Source organism: Lissotriton vulgaris, chromosome 2_1 (assembly GCF_964263255.1).
Source record: "Lissotriton vulgaris chromosome 2_1, aLisVul1.2, whole genome shotgun sequence".
In the NCBI taxonomy this organism is placed as follows: Eukaryota; Metazoa; Chordata; class Amphibia; order Caudata; family Salamandridae; genus Lissotriton; species Lissotriton vulgaris.
Genome location: NC_141687.1, coordinates 192,521,961 through 192,543,093, shown reverse-complemented (window position 1 = coordinate 192,543,093; position 21,133 = coordinate 192,521,961).

Genomic DNA, 21,133 nt, shown 5'->3' with positions numbered 1-21,133 from the left:
TGTCCCACAAACCCACACCTCCTTGCCCTAGCCCACCTCCAAAATATCATCATGAGACACAGTGCTTCTTAACACATTCTAAAACTAAACATCTCTTCCAATAGCACCCACCACCTTCCCGGTAAGCCATGACTTTTCCAGTTACTGTACCACAACACCGTCCACTCACAACACCATCTTCCATTAAGCCATACTACCTCGCCACATGTCCTCACCCACCTTTTGATTAGACAGAATAGACAAGACTAGTCTAGTGACTTCCTGGCCACTAAGCTGCAATACAGCACATACCACAGATCACAACATTGGCCCTTATAACACATCTTCAAATATGATACACCACCTTCCTGATAGAGCATGATTTCTCCTACCCCTCTAGACCACATCACCTCCACCTCAACTTCTCATCCTCAGAGCTGGTCAATGTGACCACGCAGCTCCACCACTTAAGGCCTGATTCTGATGCGGTTAGGAAAGCATTCCCGCCTAGGGCCTGATTCTGATGCAGTTAGGAAGGCCTCCTAACAGCATCTGCTCCTTCCAAATCGGATCGGGAACGTGTCTTCCCAAACGAGGGCCCAATTATGATGCGGTTAGGAACATATGCTCCCATTGAAGTCAATGGGAGTCCAACCAAATCGTATCGGGAAGCATCTGGATGCATTGTACTCCGTTGGTTGCACTTTCCCGATCCGATTGGGTCGGAAACTATTTCCAAACCGATTCAGTCTGGAAGTTTTCCAACCCGCATCAGAATCGGCCCTAAGTGTTGAACTGAGAGACCAGTGCTATCTGTTTTGCTGTAGGTTCGAGACCCTCTCCCACCCACAGGCTCCTGCCTGCACCTCATCCCTGGTGGTCCAGTGGGAGAGCACTCTGCCCTTCAGCTGTCGTGCTTTTTTCTGTGCCCTCTTTTCTCCTTTTAGCTCTCTCTTTTCTCTTTTTGCTGCCTCTTTCTCTTTTGTTCTCTCTTTTATCATTTTCCATTTTCGCACTCCCTGCTGCGGCTACCCCCACTGCCCATCCCCCTCCAGCGTGTCCTCCCTACTCCCTCCTCCCAGCTGTCTGCCCTCCCTCACCCCTCCTTAATGGTGACTGCTATGCGGCCTCGTTGCTGGTGTGCCGAAGACGCGCTAAAGGTAAGCCTGTCTGCACCTGTCAACGGCCAGCGGCAGGGACCCTGGTCCTCCGACCCACCTCCACTATGACATCAGCACCCTCTGTGCTCTCAACCCCAGACACAGCAACAACTGCCAGCTTTGATGCCAAGAAACACCCTAGGCCCGATCTCCTGCTGACACTGCTGCTGCACCTTCACCCCACAACCAAACCCGAGCAGCAGCCCCCAGCCTACCAGACGTCATCACACACAAACCACTGAACTGCATCCTCCTCAATGTGCACTCTCTACACAATCACACCATAGAAATATAGGACCTCCTCAATACCTAGATGCTCGACGTCGCCGTCCTCAGAGAAACCTGGAACAACGCCAACTCTGCGCCTGACATTGCACCCGCCATTCCCGATGGATACTAGAACCTGAGAAAAGAACGCCCAACTCGACCAGGAGGAGGCATCGCCATCATCCACAAAAGCTCCCTCCACATGACAATCACCAACCTGGACGATGCTACGACCCTCATAGAACATCTCAACTTCCAGATACAGACCAACCCTAAAACGACTCTCTGCAGAACTCTCATCACAGGCAGCCTGGCCCTGTGCTCCGTTCACCAACACCATCGCTGACCTCATGCCCTTGCCGCCAAAGACTACATACTACTTGGTGACCTGAACTTCCACCTGGACAACCACGCAGGGACGGCTCTTCCATGTGGGCAGAGGAGCGTCGCCCCACTGCTTTCTCGCAGTGCGGGAAGCAGAAACATAAAATGGTATTTTAGACCCCATTTTATGTTTCTGCTTCTTGCATTGCAAGAAAGCAGAAGGCAGGGTTTGGTTGGGGGTGGGCGGTCCTGCTCGAGGGCAGGGGAGGAGTGGCTTGCTCACTGTTTTGGGCACTGACTGTTTGGTCAGCCCCAGGGCTGACCAAGCCAGTCATAATCACTCTGCATTTTCTCTATGTAGGCTGTTTGCAGACTACATAGACAAAATGACCTTGCCATTGACATCTGTGGGGTTGCATCCCAGCCCATCACAACTCTGCCATTGCAGCATTGTGATTGGCTTAGGGGAGGGAGGCTACCTGTGGCTGCTTCCTGTTATAGAGAGGGCGAGGCAGACTGACGATGCTGGATGGGACGGCAAAGGTAAGTTAACGGAACTTTTTTTTTTACTAAACCTTCCCCGTGTGACCCCCTCCCTGTGTGCCCACCCACCCCTGAGTCATATCAGCAAGTACTGTAACCATGTCCACCCCAACACCACTGCCCTCCTAGAGAACCTCACCAACATATGACTGAAGCAACTTGTCACTGCCTCCACGCACACAGCAGGGCACACACTCAACCCCATCTTTGCAGAAGGAAACAGCATCTCCTACAGCCACACCACAGAACTCCTCTGGACAGATCACCAGTGCATCCACTTCTCCTTCAGTAAACAACCATACACAAGCATACCCACAACTGCCCCTGTAAATGCTGGAACAAAGTCATCAAAGACGAGGTCACCTCCGACCTCACCAGCATCACAACACCAACAATACCCGGCACCAACACCGCAGCATGCAACCTCAACTGCTGGATCACGAACTGTGCCAACACCCTCTCCCCATCAAGAAAGCCACAGGGTGACACATCAAGAAAGCAACTGGTTCACCCTTGCACTCCAAGAATCCAAGCCCTCCTGCCGACAACTAGAAAGGACATGGACCAACAACAAAACCCCAGTAACACGCACCGCCTACAGAGCAGCCACCACAGCAGATCACCACCGTATAAAGCCACATAAAATAACTTCCACCAAGGCAGAATTCTCACCAACATCCACAACTCCAAAGAACTATTCTCCATCATCAAGGAATTTGCCAAACCAGGCAGCGAAACAACAGATGTACCAACCTCTCAAGACCTCTGCAACCGACTCAGCACCTTTTTTCACCTCAAGATCAAGACGATCTATGACAACTTCAACAACCAAGATGTCTGCAACTCCCCAGCTCCCACCCCCAATGACGCCACCCAACAGACCCTACTCACATAGACCGCACTCACATCAGAAGACACCTTAACCCCTTCGATGCTCATGACGAGCTCAGCTCGTCATGAGGCACAGTGGAGCTGTGCTTATGACGAGCTGAGCTCATCATGAACAATGGTATTCAAAGAATGTCAGCACAGGAGGGGAAAAGTCACAGCAGCCAAGGTGTTAAAGACCATGAAGAGCATCCATTCTGAAGCACCCTCAGACTCCTGCCCACCCAACATCTTCCGCAAAGCCACCACTGCCATCGCACCCGAACTACGATGGACGATTAACTGCTCCCTCCAAACCCCCACTTTCCCTGACCACAGGAAATGCTCCAAAATCAACCCCCACCTGAAGAAACCCTCTGCAGACCCAACAGACCTCAAGAACTTCCGGCCCATATCCCTGCTGCAAAAGTCATCGAAAAGGCACTAAACACCCAGCTAGCAAACTTCATTGAAGCCAACACCATCCTGGACATCTCCTCTTGGAACCAACAGAGACTAGATGCAGAGTACCCCAGGGATCCCTAGGGATCCTCCCACAGCCCCACCCTCTTCAAAATCTACATGCCCTCCCTCGCAAATATCGTCAGAAACCACGGGCTCAACATAGTCTCCTACGCAGACGACACCCAGCTCATACTTTCCCCTGATAAAGAACCCAACATCAGCAGGCACACCTAGAAGGAATGAATGCAGTTGCAACCTGGATGAAAAGGAGCTGCCTGAATCTCAACTCAGAGAAAACAGAAGTCATCATCCTTGGCCCCACCTCATCCGCCTGGGACGACACATGGTGGCCCCCCACCCTTAGAGATCCCCTCACGCCGACGGACCATGCACGAAACCCTGGCATCAAACTATACTCAGTGCTCACTGCGAACTGCCAGATCAATACCATATCCTCCTCATGCTTCAACATCCTGCATACTCCGAAAAACGTTCATATGGATCCCTCCCGAATCCAGAAATAAGGTCATGCATGCCCTAATCAGCAGAAAACTGGACTACGGCAACGCTCTCTATGCTGGAATCAACAAGTAACTACTTCACAAGCTCCAGACCTTCCAGTACGCCGCAGCCAGATTAGTCCTAAACATACACCACCACCACCACATCACCCAACACCTCCGTGATCTCCACTGGCTCCCCATGGAAAGAAGAATAACCTTCAAGCTCCTCACCCAGGCTGACAAGGCCCTCTCCAACATCGGACCAGCATACCTAAACGACCACCTCTCCTTCCACGCACCCAAGAGACACCTCCGATCAGCCGACCTCTCCCTGGCTACCGTCCCCGGCATCCACAAGACTAGAGCGGGAGGGAAGTCCCTCTCTTACCTCACAGGAACGACATCCCCCTCTGCCTCCGGAAACCCCCCACACTGCACCAATTAAGGAAAGACCCCAAGACATGGCTCTTCAGATACACCCAGCACACTACGGAGCGCCCCCCACCCAGTTTAGTGCCTTGAGACCCTCGTTGGTGAGTAGCTGTGCTTTAAAAACCCTTGATTGATTGATTGATTGATTGATACGTTCTAATCATGTGGCTACATGGACACCAGGGGCAAGTCCTCCATTTGAGTGGAGGAGAGTCGCCCCACAAGCCACAGAGCTGAGAATTAAAATAGCAATAGAGTTTATTTATCACCATTTTATTTTTCAGCAACCCATCCTGAACAGTGTCAGGATGGGGCGGGGCTATTGCTGCCAAGTTTGTGCACCCCCCGCCCACCACCCTCGGCACATGCCAGCTGCCACCAGGGCTCTTTACACATATTTTCTTTACAACTCTCATTCACCACACGCACCTCACACGTCACCTCTGGACCACGCATTCTTCCCTTAATATTCACAATTTCTCCATTCTTTAGCCCTACTTAACTTGACCATCCACACTCCCGCACTGCAGTTCCTTAAGAATGTAGGAGGCACAGACGCTTTCAATCATTCGCAGCCTGCAGCTTTTCCAAGTGCCACTCGGCCTGTACCTCCCATGCGCGTTTGTTCCGGCCTCCATCGGAAATGGCCCTCCCGTCGCAGTAAACTGATTCGGACAAGCAAGGGAGGACAGTCGCGGCCTATAATTTGGGCAATTTAAATGGCAATCTTTTTTTAGCACATGTGGGAAAAACAAGTTGTGTTTTACGGGGTAGAGCTAATCTTTAACAAGGCAGAAACGCTGCAGTTTCCACTTGGTCTTGTCATCGGCAAGCAAGGCTGTAATGCCTTATAAAACAAACTCGGCTCGTGCACGTCGGCGCAGAAGCAGCCTGTCAGCAATTTGCTCCTGTTCAGCAATCATATTCTATAGAGCCGGCGGCGAGGCATGTTTTTCCTTTCTCGTTCGGAGCGCTCACCCTGGGGGAATATTCATCTGTTTTCAGAAAATTGGTACCATCTCGGCGCTGGTGAGGTCGTGTCCCGGCGCATTCCTGTCATAGTAATCTCGGGCCCTGTCGGTGGAAGGGCCATTGCTGGTGATGTGTGGCACCGTGGCGCTGTGCCCTGTCTCTCACTATGGCGGATATGTATTTATCACAACTGCTAGGTGCCCCAATGGGGCTTCCCGTCGATAGGTCACTCTCACCGTCAAAGGGTGTCGTACTGTGTGAAGTAAGTGCTGCTGTCATCGTGCAGGGAGCTGACTGTACTGCTTTTCAACTCTAAGTGCTACAATATGCAATACTAAAGTTGCAAATTTTCGGTTAAAATCCTCTCTTTTATAACTGCGAGCTGGAAGAAGGAGGAGGCCGATAGTGGTGTAGCAGCGATACCTAGCGGCCAGTCTGAGTAAAGAGTGCTGTCTGCCACTACAGACGAAATCTGCAGTTTTTGTGTCAGCCACCAGGGGTCAGTGGAACACTCTCACAGAAAATTAACATGGAGATGAAAACACGGAGAGGGTAGAGCACGGCACACTGATGTCTGAAGGCTGCAGCCTTGGGCGCCTTTGTCCATGTCAGTCTCCTGACCAGTATCGGAGCTGTGGGGGCACGGTGCTATGCCTTAACGTGATCTCCCACAAATGAACGTAGGAAGCCTGTGCACCAACGGAAGAGCAGCACAGGCCTACATGCATATTACAATGCACAGCACACACTCCCCGTGCACATCGTACAGTGGAGCTTAGTTGATAAGTAAAACGCTCACTTCCATGTACAGGAAGAGCAGGGCCCCACAGGCATTCATCAACACTTGCACACCCCCGTCCACAGAGTAAATTAAATATTCACCCTATAAGCAAGGTATCTTACCCTACTTCATACATGGGTGACTACTCAGATCGAAGCCACCCCGCCTTCTGACATGCATGTGGCTGGCAGTACTGGTGGAAAGCATCCTGCACTTGCGCACAGCCTTTTTTTTACATTTAGAGATTGTTTACCACAAAGTCTACTGACAACTATGCCACTATGTTTTAATGGAAATTCCACTTATACATGCAAGCTTCTTTCTATTTGCACTCTTCTCCGCCCTAAAGATGTCATGTGCACTCCTGTGTGCGCCAATGGCCCTCTATCCCCCTTCAGATATACACACGCGCTGTGTAACTGTAAAATCTCCACATCACACTTATGAGTACACTAATTAACAATTCCCCACCATCCTTTGTACAGTTAGATGGTTCTAAGCCTCTAAAGTCTATACACATGCACAATCGACTTTGTTCCCACAAGGAACACCAAACTCATTTGTATACACAGTCCTATTTCGTAACGGACCCCTTCTTCAGGCGCATACATGACCAAGTACCAGGTTGGAAGCCCTTTGTGTATAGGCATGGCCACATGCTCTAATGGAATCTCATGTGCACATGTGAAACACCAGTCCACCTAGCAGAAGAAATGGTGCTTCGCGAGAGGCCGGTGTAACAGGAGGGAATCACCAAATCCTAAATCAAGGCACATCAGAAGGTAAAGGCAGGGGCACAAGTCTTCTTAAAATATACACCTGAGACGTGGAACAAGAAGATGTGCAGTGTTAACTTATTCTTAAGGTAGGTTGGTGTTTCACAGGTTTGTGCGTTAGCACCAACACATACACATATTATGTTATGCTATGTTATGCGGATTTCTACATTACACTACAAACTGTGAAGGGTCTACTGGCACCAGGCAGTTGTGAGCCTAGCAAAAACCAAGGGGAAGTTGGACTACTCAAATGCCACGCCTTCAGCTTCCTGTGGAATCCAGGAAGTGAGGAGGCTCTTAAGTGAAGTGGCAGGTCGTTTTATGCTTTAAGAGCAATGTAAGAGAAGGATCGACTGCTGGATCTGGTTCCTGCAAGCATGGAATTTGTGCAAGTAGGGACTAGCGGAGGTGTGTGTAAGGTTTCTAAAAGCAAATACAATTGTTGAGGTAAAATGGCCTAGCGTCATGAAGTGCCTTGAGAGTATTGGTGAGCAGTTTGAATTGTGCTTGTTTGTGTATGTGAAACAGGTGAAGCTCCTTCAGGTGTGGTGTGATGTGATTGTGGAATGGGAGGTTGAAAGTGATTCTGGCCACCGAGTTCTGAATGGTCTGCAGCCTTCTGCTGAGCTTTATGTGGATCCCAGCATAGAGGGTGTTCCCGTAGTCCAACTTGTTTGTGATGATGATGTGCATGGTGGTTTTCTGGGTGCTGAATGTGAGCTACTTGAAACTCTTCCTCAGCATCTTCAGGATATGGAAGCATGAGGTAGTGAACACGCTGACTTGGGTGGACTTGTCTAGTTTGCTGGTGATGACTATACATGGGAGGTGGGTGTTTGCCATAGTTCTGTTGGCCGACAGATGTAGTTCCATGATTAAGTGCTCTTCCGAAAATCATGATTTGGGTCTTGTTAGTGTTCCGCTTCAGACAGCTGGTCTTCATCCAGTGGTCGATTCCAGTCATGTAGGCATTGAACATGATTCAGGGACTGGGCGGCTTGTTTGCGAGGGGAGAGAATGAATTCATGTCTTCAGCGTAGGAGAGGATATTGATGTGCAGAGAACAGAGGGATCATGTAGGTGAAGAAGAGGGTCGGGCTCAGGGAGGATCATTGTGGAATTCGGCAGATGAGGTCACGAGCATCCTAGGTGTAGGGGGCCTGGCTGACAGCTCCCCACGGTCCTGTGTTCTCCACCTACTACATGCTCACACGTCCACACCCACCTTCTATTTAGAGACAATAGGCTTGACTAGTCTAGGGGCTTCCTGGCCTCTAAACTACTCCACAGCACATACCACAGGTCACATCCTTCGCCACTATAACGCATCTTCCAATAAGACTCACCACTTTCCTGATACATCATGCTTCCTCCTACGCACTAGACCACAGCACCTGCTTTAAAAGAACATTCACAACTTACACAACATACACAACATACACACGTCTCCCCCACCCTGTACCCTACTGATGCCAGCCGTTTAGGTCACGGCTCTCTACGGGAAGGACTGATGCCAGAACATGGGGTCCCACGGCTCGATCGCCAGCAGCAGGTTAGCCCAGCACCACGTGACTCTGGGCAATAGCTCGCTAGATCTTCCCGAGGGCCCCCAGCGCCTTGACGACTTTGGGTAATTGCTCGAGCTTCACGAATACTGAGTTATTTTTTTTTATTTATAAACCTAGCCCTTTCCTGTACATGTTGTGACCACGTACGCGCTCACGGGTCTGCGCCCTCTCTGCTCCCGTGTCATGCATATATCCATGGTGGTCATGGGTGTGGTGGGCCAGGACTAACCGAGGTCCAAGCAGCTTGCAATCGAAGAGTTACCCTGAGAAAAAACCGGCCTGTCTGTGCCGCCGGTGAAGGGCCACTCGAGTCTGAGTGCTGCATGCTGCTAGCCATGGTGCTGAAAATATGTCTTTGGAGCCATGGCGCGGCGGGGAAGTGTTTTTTTCCCCCAGCTCTTTGCACGCTAAACTTATCTCAAGTTTTACAAAATGTCTAAAATGATGTCATGCGGTTTTAAGTAAGGGTTGCTGCTCTCCAGCGAGCAAAGAAATGTGTATGCTTGAAAGCCCTGACGGGTCAGACCGGCCGTTCTCAACCTGCCATCAAATGTGATTTTCTCCGAATAAACGCCATGCACGGAATGATTCTAAACTGCCCAGCGCCGCCATGTCAATGGTCGGATTCATTTATGATGACCCATGCGAGGGCCTGCCTCCTCGGCGACCCGATGCCCTGCGACAGATGTGAGAGCCGCGTCCAGGGACTTCAAACCCCCGCCTATGATTGCCCCAGGCACCGTGTCGTCATTGTTCATAATCAGAAGGCTCGAGCAGGAACGACTGATTGCAACAGCTTGTTTTCTTGCTTAAGAGCGTCCCCGAGAAGGCCATGGCAACGGCACTGTGGGTGCGCGAGACGAGCCATTTAGCCAATCAGACCTCTTTCTAAGCTATGTTTAAATCAGTGGCAGCGCTGGGCCCTGCTGATGTCCTCACCCTTGCGCGGTCTTACTCATAGCAGCACCTGCAACTGGTAAAAGTAAAATGGATTCACCCTGGGCGGATGGTATTGTCCTGTAATTACAATCCCTTCAGCTGAGGGCCTTTGCATTCTTTTGTTGCACAATGCAATCGTGCAAAAAAAACTATGCAAAAGGTAAGCACGCTGAGAAGAAAAATCTGCACAAATATGTTACTGTTCATACTGCATAAAAAGAATAGTAAAAGGTAAACTCAGAAATACTAAGCATACATTTTCAATTTACGTGCGAACAGAGTGAAAATTATCTTAAAATGCTGATAATACTTGGGGTGGGTGAACGTAAAGGTTAAGTGGGAAGCGTTGCAACTTTTTTAAAGGGTGACTCAGGACCTTCACTAATCTTTAAGGGCAACAAAAAGTGTTTACTAGTTAGAAAGGTTGCATACTTCTAGGTTACGTCCTGGCCATTTGTTTGCCCCGTTAGCTTAGTTGCATTTGCCCAAATCATCATGCCTTCTGTGGCAATTTTACCACCCATTTGTGAGTTTTCCAGCTGAGAGTGTGATATAATACGCTGAACTCGTGTTGCTGCAATCCTAGTTTGCACTTGACCTCCCTTTGCTGTACATTTGTTATTGTCCTCACCCTTCAGTTCCCCCTCTTTAAAATCAGTCTTCAGTGCTTTATTTTGTGTTTGCCGCTGTCACCACTTTTTGAGTCAGCAGGCAGCGATCCACCTACTAGCCTTCCGGTGGTATGTCGACAACTTTTATTAAGGATCATATATATGTCAAAAAGTTATTTAGATTGTACAGTGTGTAAACCCCGCAATATTCCTTCCAGGATGCCAGGAACTGCTCACCTGAGTATTTACACCAGTGGGCCAATGTTTCTTTCTCTTCTGTCCTCTCTTCCCCTTTTCCTGAAAGTTTTGGGCAGAGTACTTTTGAGTATACGCTTCCAGGCCTGGATGGAAGACAGTTATCAAAAAGGACAGGGGTGTCCCCACGAGAAGGACAGAATGAGGGTGTGTCCAATCCTAATGAGTGCACACTATGGTGAACCTATTCTTCAAAGTACAGCATGCCATCAATCGGGCGGGAAAGGTAAAGGTACAGAGTGTAATATTCAGCTTCTAACAATATGCAACAACAAAACAATAGCTAATGTTATACTCAAATAATACTATGATTGATAGTTACCCAGTGCTAGAGAAAGAGATGATTTTAACAGTATGTTCAACTGAATTAGTCATATTCAAAATCTGCTATATTTAATAAATAACACAATAAAAAAGAGAGATGATCCCCACACCATATGTTTGGTAAACCTCTGTTTTGGATTTATTATGAGTCAAAAACAATTCAAAAAACAATTCATCATTCTGCAATATTACAATATTTAAAAACACATGTTATACATTTTAATAAAAATTGCCTTAAAAACACAAAGAATCAACAAGTCGACACGGCATTTCGGTATTCTGTTAGTCTACCTTCTTCAGGACTGATTCTTATGCCAGATGGAGATCATATCCCCACTGGACAATGTTGCTTCTTATAACGGTCTTTTGCGGCTCGGAACATACCGGTCGAAGGAGCTAGTGACGGACTGCCAGGAAGGAAGGAGCAGGGAGGCCGATTAAAGAACCAGAGAACGGACCCAATTTGAAAACGGAGTGCTCTGGAAGCGAGTATCTAAGAAATTATACCCATCACCTAAATTGAATTGGGTGAATGACGATATCCACAATTGATAAAACGGTGGTTCCTCTTGGCAGTCAAATATCCAGCATATTCATGCTGAAAATCAGTGACATCACAAATTAAGCACTGAATCCTGGGACAGATCCATCATTGCGAAGCCCACAGGATCTTTCTAAGAAGCAACATTGTCCAGTGGGGATATGATCTCCATCTGGCATAAGAATCAGTCCTGAAGAAGCTAGACTAACAGAATACCGAAACGCTGCGTCGACTTGTTGATTCTTTGTGTTTTTAAGGCAATTTTTATTAAAATGTATAACATGTGTTTTTAAATATTGTAATATTGCAGAATGATGAATTGTTTTTTGAATTGTTTTTGACTCATAATAAATCCAAAACAGAGGTTTACCAAACATATGGTGTGGGGATCATCTCTCTTTTTTATTGTGTTATTTATTAAATATAGCAGATTTTGAATATGACTAATTCAGTTGAACATACTGTTAAAATCATCTCTTTCTCTAGCACTGGGTAACTATCAATCATAGTATTATTTGAGTATAACATTAGCTATTGTTTTGTTGTTGCATATTGTTAGAAGCTGAATATTACACTCTGTACCTTTACCTTTCCCGCCCGATTGATGGTATGCTGTACTTTGAAGAATAGGTTCACCATAGTGTGCACTCATTAGGATTGGACACACCCTCATTCTGTCCTTCTCGTGGGGACACCCCTGTCCTTTTTGATAACTATCATCCCCCCAGTACCCTATTAGCCTGCGTGGGGTCCTCCTTTTATTTTTTTACTGGATGGAAGACAGCCGGCTTTTCCCCGGGTATTCATCTTGGTCCTTATTAGTCATGATATTACCAGGTGAAACGAAGAAAAATCTTGGGTGTGCAACATTATTTCACAACTGGTGATTCATGTTTTAATAGAAACACCCGTGCTCTAGATGGAATTTTACTCCATACTTTGATGTTGAGGGCCTAACTGTTTTTTGCAAAGTCTATCCTGTAATGATACTTTTTATTGAGTTAAATAAAGATGTGTGCGGTATAAATTGTCACAAAAGTCACAGTTTTCACAATGTGCGGCAAAGTGAAAATTTCACAACCTTTTCAAAGTTACAGTCATTGCCATAGAACTTTACAAAGATAGTGAAAAGATCTTTGAAGCCCAAGCAAATCCAAATTTGCTTTCATGTTCCTCTGCAGTCTGTGTCCACAATGGTTGCCAACAACTTCAGAACTTTCGAGCCTGTGACCTCAAGCTTCATCTGGGGTGGACAGGACTCACTAACTCGGGCCGCGTGTACTCAGAAGCAACCGTCAATAGATCCTGTTACTGTTACCCTTTTATTACTGGTCTATTTGAAAAGGGGGTGATGTTCTTAATTCTGTATTGTTTACTTAATGCCTAAAGAACATAAATACTGCAGTACGTAACAATTTGCGGCCCATTTCTCCAACATCTTTTGGAGGTCCAATAGATATATTTTCAGTCTCCTCTTGAAGAGACTTACATTTGATCCTGCCCTGATATGTGCAGGTAGCGCATTCTGTATACTTGAGTTCTTAGTCACTTCTAGCTTCCACCCTAGGGTGGTCTTTCTGTGCTGGTGGGTGGTTACCAGGTGCTGCAAGAATGTTATACGTTTTCTGCAAGTGTGGATCTAGGTCACTACTTGAATCTAATTCTGATTAGTTTTTTATTATGCATGGTATAAAGTATCTTTGAATTTACGTTATATGAAGGGGCGAAAAAAATTGCACAACTGGGTTTGTCATTTTTTTTAAAAGTTATGTGAACGTACATGAATAGCCTGAAATGTGGTTTGCTGACATTTCATGTGGTATTTTCAGGCAAGCACGAGGGAACTTTTTAAAGAGTCCCACGACAGTTAGAGGTTACAGGGCTTGGACTGTGACAGTGAAGGTATTTTACAGTGGTGTTCTGGAGGTCTACTTTGCTGTTGGACCCAGACATGACCTCAGCATCAATTGACTCCCAGGTTAGTGAAGTCAAGCAGTCCAAGGTTTATCGTGGACCTGGTGTGAGGTTGAGACTAGGACTCAATCAGAATTTACAAAGGGCAATGAGTAAGTCACAGTCCTACCAGTTGCTCTGCTTGAGAAGACAAAATAATTCTCTTGCACAGCTCCTCATAGGCCACTCACAGAGCAGCCTTTTCTTTATGCAGGATTACTTCCAGTACCCATCATCAGCAGCCAGTGGGCCCTGCCTTCTCTGCAGTATGAGGGCAGGTATTCTTTGCATTTGTATTTCTGGACCAAGTCCAATACAACCCCCTTCCAGCCAAAACTCAAGGTAGGCCAATCACCACCTTGATGGGCTTCCCTGCCTTGGGCGATAGAACATGGATGCTGGCCTGCAACTTCAGGGCCACACTCTAGTTCTATGCCATTCTGAACTCCTGTGGTTCCCTCTTTCAAAGCTACCCGGACCAACTAAACTACCCTACTGGTATTCCCTAGTCGTCCTCGGCCAGGGCAAGGCCCTTGGCCATCCAGATATCTCAGGTACTTGCCACCTCACAGAGTGGGGGCAGTAACCCCTGGCACATAGTAACCATTCCCCACTCTTCCTCTCATCAGTACAGTTCTAAACTGCCACTGATCCTCCAACCAAGGGTCCAGACCCTCAGGCTCACCAGAAGTCACAGGCTAGGCTCTGCTCCCCTTACCTCACCTTCTAGGGTTCTGCACTCTCCTCCTTGGAGAGGCACCCTCAGAACACAACTCTCCCACCAATTCAGGACCTCTCTCTAGCAACTGGTCTCCCAACCTAGGGTTTAAACCCTCAGGTTGCACTGTGATCAGAGGTGAGGAATCCCTCCCTCTGCACCCTCTTCCAGAGTGCTGCACCCTCCCACCTGGAGTGGTACCCCTGAAAGACTAACCGGTTAGCACACTGCTTACAGTCATCCTTCCCTCCAGGTCAGGCAGAACCGGAACCTGGCCTCCCAACCCAGGAACTAAACCCTGCACCCTGCGGTTGAACACTTGAATGGCGCACCAGGACCTCTGGGGACTCACACAGTATACCCCCGGCCAGGACACTGCTTAAAGATGTACTTCCCTCCAGGTCAGACAGAACCAGAACCTGGCCCCCAACCTAGGGGCTGAACCCCACAGCTGAGCACTTGCCTGGTATTCCAGGACTTCTGGGGACTCACACAGTATTCCCCCAAGGGTAGCACATGACTCATGTGTCATGTGACAGTCTGGTTGGTGCAGATCTCCCAACCCCTGTCCATCTGACAGTGTACGAAGATCCCCCAGGACAGAAGTGGTGTCACCATGGTCCCTTCTAGGAGACTCAGCACTTCTGGCTGGCCCCTGACCCACTGGTTCTCCCACTGGGAAACACATACCCCTCTCACTCCTCAATCTGGACTTCAGCGCCCTCCACTTAGGAGTGGCAATGCCAGACACCAGAACCACTGTAGCTCCATGTACATACGCTCCAGGTTCTCCTGACACTAGGAGATCCCCCTCAAATGGCCTACTAGTACAGCCTAGGCCCCTAACCTGGTGTTCCCTTAGGGAACCCTCCAGGCCCTGAGGCTGCGTTTTGGGTACCTTGGGACACAGCCCACACTCACCCCTTCTCCACTGAGACAATATGTGAGCCCCTACTCCCCTCCTACTACACTGGATCCTATCTGGGCTACTCTGAACCTCTCCCACCACACAGGAATAGAAGATACCTGAGCCCCTCCTCTTAGAGTCACTCCCCAATGCCTCTTGAGAACCTCTGGCAACCACCCAGAGGTCTGCCTCCTGTGCATATTCCCTGGGATGAGAGAACTCACACTCCAACAGTTGTTGGCGTAACCCCGCAAAACAATTACTGAACATGTGGTCTTTTGAGAACCAGATTGAACAGCCCTTCAAAATTATTTGCCATCGTTCTACCCATCACCCAACCTTTCAGTGCAACACAACATTCATCCACAAACTCCCCCCATGACTGGTGAGACAGTTTCCTGCTGCCCCTGAACCTCAACCTATACCCTTCAGGTGTTTCACCCTCTTCCTGGGAAGTAGGTACCACGCTCTGGGATCTGGGAGTGGGACTTCCTGCACTGGACTCCATATTGCTGCCACCACTGAACCCCACCCTCACTGGTGATCCAGACACCTAACACTGCACTCAGGGGATAATCTACCCTCCAGAGCAAGTTTATTCCCGGCGAAGGCCCTCCCTGCCTCCGCCATCCTCTCCTGCACTAAGACCCTCTCGGTCTTTAGCTTTTTCTCTTCAAAGCCCAACACCTTAAGACAACTCCTGGGCCAACAAGGCCTTTTTCTCCTCTACACCCGGCTGCGCTATCTCCTTGGCATGCTCTAACTTGAGCTTCTCCAAAGCCAGCTTTATTTATTTATTTATTTTATTTATAAAGTTTTATATAGCGCGAACTTGACCCAAGAGGGTATCAGAGCGCTTTACATTTAGAATCAATGCTTTACAGGTTACATCAGATAAAAGTGCATAGTAAGGTACAGTACACATAAACAATGTTTCAATAATTTGAAGGAGGGAGGAGAGGAAGGAGTAATAGCAGGTAGATGAGGAAGAACAATGCCCAATGTCCGGCTGGGTAGGTGACGGTCAAGGGGGCAACCAGGGCCCAACTACTCATTAGCTGTCAAGCAGCTCCACCGGTCATCAGCCATGTTGCTCAGGTCTCAAAGTTCGGGGAAAACAGTTTAGAATAGAAACATAGGCTACGAGGATAGAAATAAACGAAGAAGCCCCCACCGACTCTTCTGGGGACAGGGAAAGGGATGGGGCACTGCCCTCGGCACTGGACCCATCAAGAGACTCCCTACCTATGGGTCCTCACTGCCTACTGGTGTCCCTGCCCTGTCATTTTCTCTCTCCTCTTCAGACTCTTCAGGGCCACCGCCCCCCCAAGGGAATGGATTTGGAACCCTCACTCTCAGAGTCCTCCCTACTCTTGGGGTCCACCTCAGGGTCTCCCTCAGACCCACCAACCTCCTGGTTCTCTGATGACGCCTCTTCAGGAAACTGTTGAGCATAGTACAGGACCCTATAGTAGTCCTTACGCTCCCTTTTTCACTCTTGCCACCTGAGCAGGGCTTTCTGAAGGAAAAGCTGAGTGTCTTCCCCACTCACTGCTACGCCTCTCTCATCACATTACCCCCTTACCTCCTCTAGACAGTAGTTCAACAGATCATGTATGTTAAAGGCAGGTTCCATTCTGGCAAGGCACTTAAACCCACACAAGACTCCTAGGCGTAAGCTCTGAAGCAAGAGTGGACAATTTGAGAATGACACTTTTAGGAGTAAAAATAATCCCCAAACCTGCGGTTATCTAAATGCAGAGTTTGTAGTGCAACAAGTTGTTGCTGTGGTACTGGGCAAACGCAAGTCCTATCCCACCTTTGCCACCAATGTTCGAAGTGGGATTTCTGGTTGGCTAGTGCTTGCGCCAAAGCCAAGCCGAAACCAACACTCTAGTCAAGGCAAGGAGGGAGTTACACACTTAAGATAACCCCTGCTCACCCTCTTGGTAGCTTGGCACAGGCAGTCAGGCTTATCCCAGAGGCAATGTGTAAAGCGTTTGTGTAACACACATTCACAGCAGCAACACACTAGGCACACCAAAAAGGAAACTCCACACAAGGTTATATAAAAATAGCCTTTGCATTATCCAAAACTCATTAGAACCATAATCACACATATACACTGTGCCAACTGGCACTAAGCAATATTTGCAGGGAATTATATACACAGGACAGTGCCAATTGGGCCACTGTCAGAGCCTTTAGAAAGCACTATTAACACATGTAAAATGCGACCAGTAACTACTGGACGAATACTGCACTCAGCATTAGCATGGGCAACATAAACACGTTATGTCTGCATCACAGTTAGGCATAAAACACACTGTGCATAAACCTCCTAAGCATAAACACATTATGTAGTAGGCATCACAAGCATAAACAGTGGACCACAGTAACACCGAAAAAGTGCACACAGCACCTTAGAGCCTTGCACCCTGTCACCATCACATATAACTTGCACATAGCCCCTTTAGCATAAACCATGACCCCAGGTCAACTGGTCTTCCACTGGGGCTCCAATGCCCTAGGTCCAGAAAGTCAGGGTGTAGCTGCCACTGCAGCTAAAGCAATGTGTGCAATGTGAAGAGGGGGGGGGGGGTAGGGGAGTCGATCTCACTCCTTTCCCACTACCAACAAAATGCCCTCAAAGGAAAATGGCACTGGCACCACCGTGACGGGGAAGCCCCACTACGGGACTCTGAAAATAATTTTTCCCAAACGTTGCAGCTGCCCGCAACTGTGGCTCAGCTGTGAAGATTGATAAGGTATTGGCACTACATGTGCCTTGGGAGCACCAACACGGCTCCAGGCACCGACAACGTCCCTCGACCAACACCCAACAGCTCACGTCTCAGCCCCCACTCACCGGGGCTCTGTGGAGCTGTTCTCAGCCTCCTCTGGTCTCTTCTGGTCCTCGGGCGTGGCTAGGTGCCTCGACAGGTCCTGCTCTCGGAACCTCTCCTAACTTCACCCGTTCCCTCTCCTGGGACACAGGACTTTGGTGTGGAGCTCGCATGGCTCTAGGCGGTTCCCCACCGCAGAGGGAGGTGGAAATGTAGCCCCCAAGGCTCTGGGATGCTGACAGCAGGCCCCCCCCACAGTCAAGCGGTGCTTGCCTGATTTCCTGGTCGCTGCTCCTTCGTTCGGTGCAGCAAAGTGTGAGGTAGGCTCCCACCTCTAAACGAACCTCAAATGTGGGGTGGGCACCCGTTTTTTAAATATGCATGAAACAATGTGGGGTGGGCTCCCGCTCTTCTGCACAAATGCGGGGTCGGCTCCCGTAAAGCAAACACAAAATGCGAGTTGGGCTCCCGCTGCTCTGTCAAAATGCGGGGTGGCCTTCCGCTTCTCTCGCATCCAGGTGGCAGAATCCCCACATCGGGAGTCTCTTGAAGTAAGTTACAGGTCAGCGCTGCAGAGCCCACACACGCCTCTTCTCTTCGGCAATAAAAAGATAGCGCTCATGAGGTGCTAAGTGTTCTTAAAGTTCAAGAGGCATAGCTGGGCCCAAGCAGGCCAGCACACAGGGCCCTCCAGCAGGAAGGCAGTCCCTTGTGGTGGTTCCTCCTGGAGCCCGGCAACAGCAAGCCCTATGTCACAAGGAAGCCCAAAAGCACAACTTTTTCATGGGGAAATAGCCCCAAATGTATACACCCGTTTCCTTTGTCTGCCCTTGCCACAGGGCTTGGGGTACCAGCCTCAAATGGTTCTGGGGGGTTTTGGCTGGGTGATCAGACACACCACAGGGGGCGAAGCCAGCATTTACCCAGGAAGGCACAGACCTATTCATGGTCAGGGGGTTTCTCCTCCCACTACTCCAAATGCAGATCTCCTATTCAGCCTAGCGCTGACTCATCCTGCCCTCCCTGGAGCCACAGACACCTCACGAGCCCCTGTCACTCCAAAGCCAGACATGCAATCCACACCAGGCAGGCAGACAAAGCACACAGAAATGCCAACTTCTAAAAGTGGCACTTCTAAAATAGGTATAATAAATCTGTGCACACCATTGCTTAGCATTTATTATCACTATTCCAAATAATACCAAACTTGAGCACACTGCTCCTCTCATATCAGGAATTACCACTGAAACACTGATCAGGGAATCCCCAATGCATTACTATGTGAGGGCAGCCTGACAGCAGTGAGAAACCAAAATGGCTGTTCGTCACTACCAGGAAAGGTCACACACTTAAGATACATGTCCTACCTTCTACCTACAATGCACCCTGCCCATAGGGCAAGCTAGGGCCTACCTTAGTGTTACTGAAATGCAGTAAAAGGGGTGTCAAACACATGACACACCCTTTTGGTGCCATGTCACCGCAGCAGTCACACTGCACGCACAGGTCCTGCAATGGCGGAGGCCGGAGATAGGTTTGAAAAGCTACTTTGGTGGGTGGCGCAATCAGCACTGCAAGCCCACCAGTAGCATTTAATTTACTGGCCCTGGGTATCTGAGATACCACTTTACAAGGGACTGGCAGGTAAATTAAATATGCCAAACAGGTTTAGACAAATCTGACCATGTTTACCACAGAGAGCACATGCACTTTACACTGAACAGCAGTGCTAAAGTGCCCAGAGTCCTAAAACCACCAACACCATGTCAGAAAAATGCTAGGAGAAAGTCAAAAAGTTCAGGTATGACTCTGCAAAATGGGCCAAGTCCAAAACCCAACTTGAACAAATAATCCAAAATCCAGTGACTCCAACCCTGTAGCTCAAATGTCTTTCTTGGTCTTCTCTGATGTAGGTCCCCTGCACTGGTCGATGAGAAATCCGGGCACGATCAAGTGTTTCTGCACAACATATTCCAGGTTTGCCAACATAGTTTGGCATTCCACAGATCTGCTTCTGGGACTGGGTTCAGGTAGGGCCTAATGTATGTGTATTTCTCCCAGACAGGACAAGTCACAGTTTTTGTCCTCGTTTCAAATCCAGAAGGAGGGGTGACGCAAAACAAGACGCTCCGTCACTTGGCTAGTTTTAAACTTGTTGGTAACACCTGTGGGGACTAAGGAACCGGAAATGGTCAGGGACAGTCCATATATTTCAAAAGGGTTCTCTTTCCACACTTTAGAATCTGCTGCATTACAAAAGAACTAAGGAGAATTTTGAAGGAACCCTGAAATTCACTTTTCTGTCTGGCAGGCAGCCTCAAGCTTCCATCTTTTGCACCACTCTTACATAGGAGATGCAAAATGGATTCCGGATCTGCAGCAGTCTAGCGCAGGACATCTGCTTCTTGCTCATTCTACTAAATATACATGTAACGTTCATGTCCCATATCATTAGAGAGATATACCCAGAAATGGGGGAGTGGTGATCAATTTTTAACAGGAGAGGGCAGTATGCAACAATTTCTGTGCAAGCAACAGCTTAAAAACCTGCCCAGCAGATTAAATCAGTCTCTGTCACCACTGTTGGTTCTCCAGAGCTTATTGAACTGATGGTAGACACACTCAGCGATGGGGTGCACATGGTTAACGTAAGAAAAGCCACCATTTTGTATGATCTCACTATTGTACTCCAGCTAATTAGATCACCCCCTCTGGCTCTAGAGTAACCTGTCAGAATGCTTAGACCCAGGTGTCTCGCCGAGACGTCGGGCGTTTCCTATGGAAAATTGAGAGTGTTCTGGAGAAATGAAAATGAGATAACGAGTTTAGTATTTGATAGGAAGGTTGAGGTCTGTATTTACTTATTTATCGGTTGGAGAAAGAGATGCATGCTAAAGAATAATTTATCCTGAATACAAACAATGATGTTAGAGAGTCGGGATGGGGGAGGCTCGCCGTGGCATTGGAAGAGAGAGGTCTGCAGGTTAGAAGACTGAAGCAGGAAATGTTAAAAATAAATTGCCCATGTAGAAGCTTTAAACTATAGGACATTTTGAGCTATGTTTTGTTTCATTTAGTTTTATAAAGAAGCTTTTTGCCGATTCTGTAGGCGAATCGTGGAAACTTCCATACGTTAAAAGGTCTTTCGGCAACATGAACACTTAACGTCGATATTGAAGATGTTTAAGGGCATCTGATTGCGCAGATGAAAGATATATGAGTTTATGGAGTCAGTAAATGGAACATTAAAAAGAAGTAACATTTGCCCAATGATTATATGTTGATCATATATGAGGGAAACGTAAAGACGGCAGACCAAACACCTCCTTCATTGGTGTCGTCACTCTGGTACCACCAGGGGTCACGCAGATAGGGGTACAAGAGGTGGACTCGCATTTT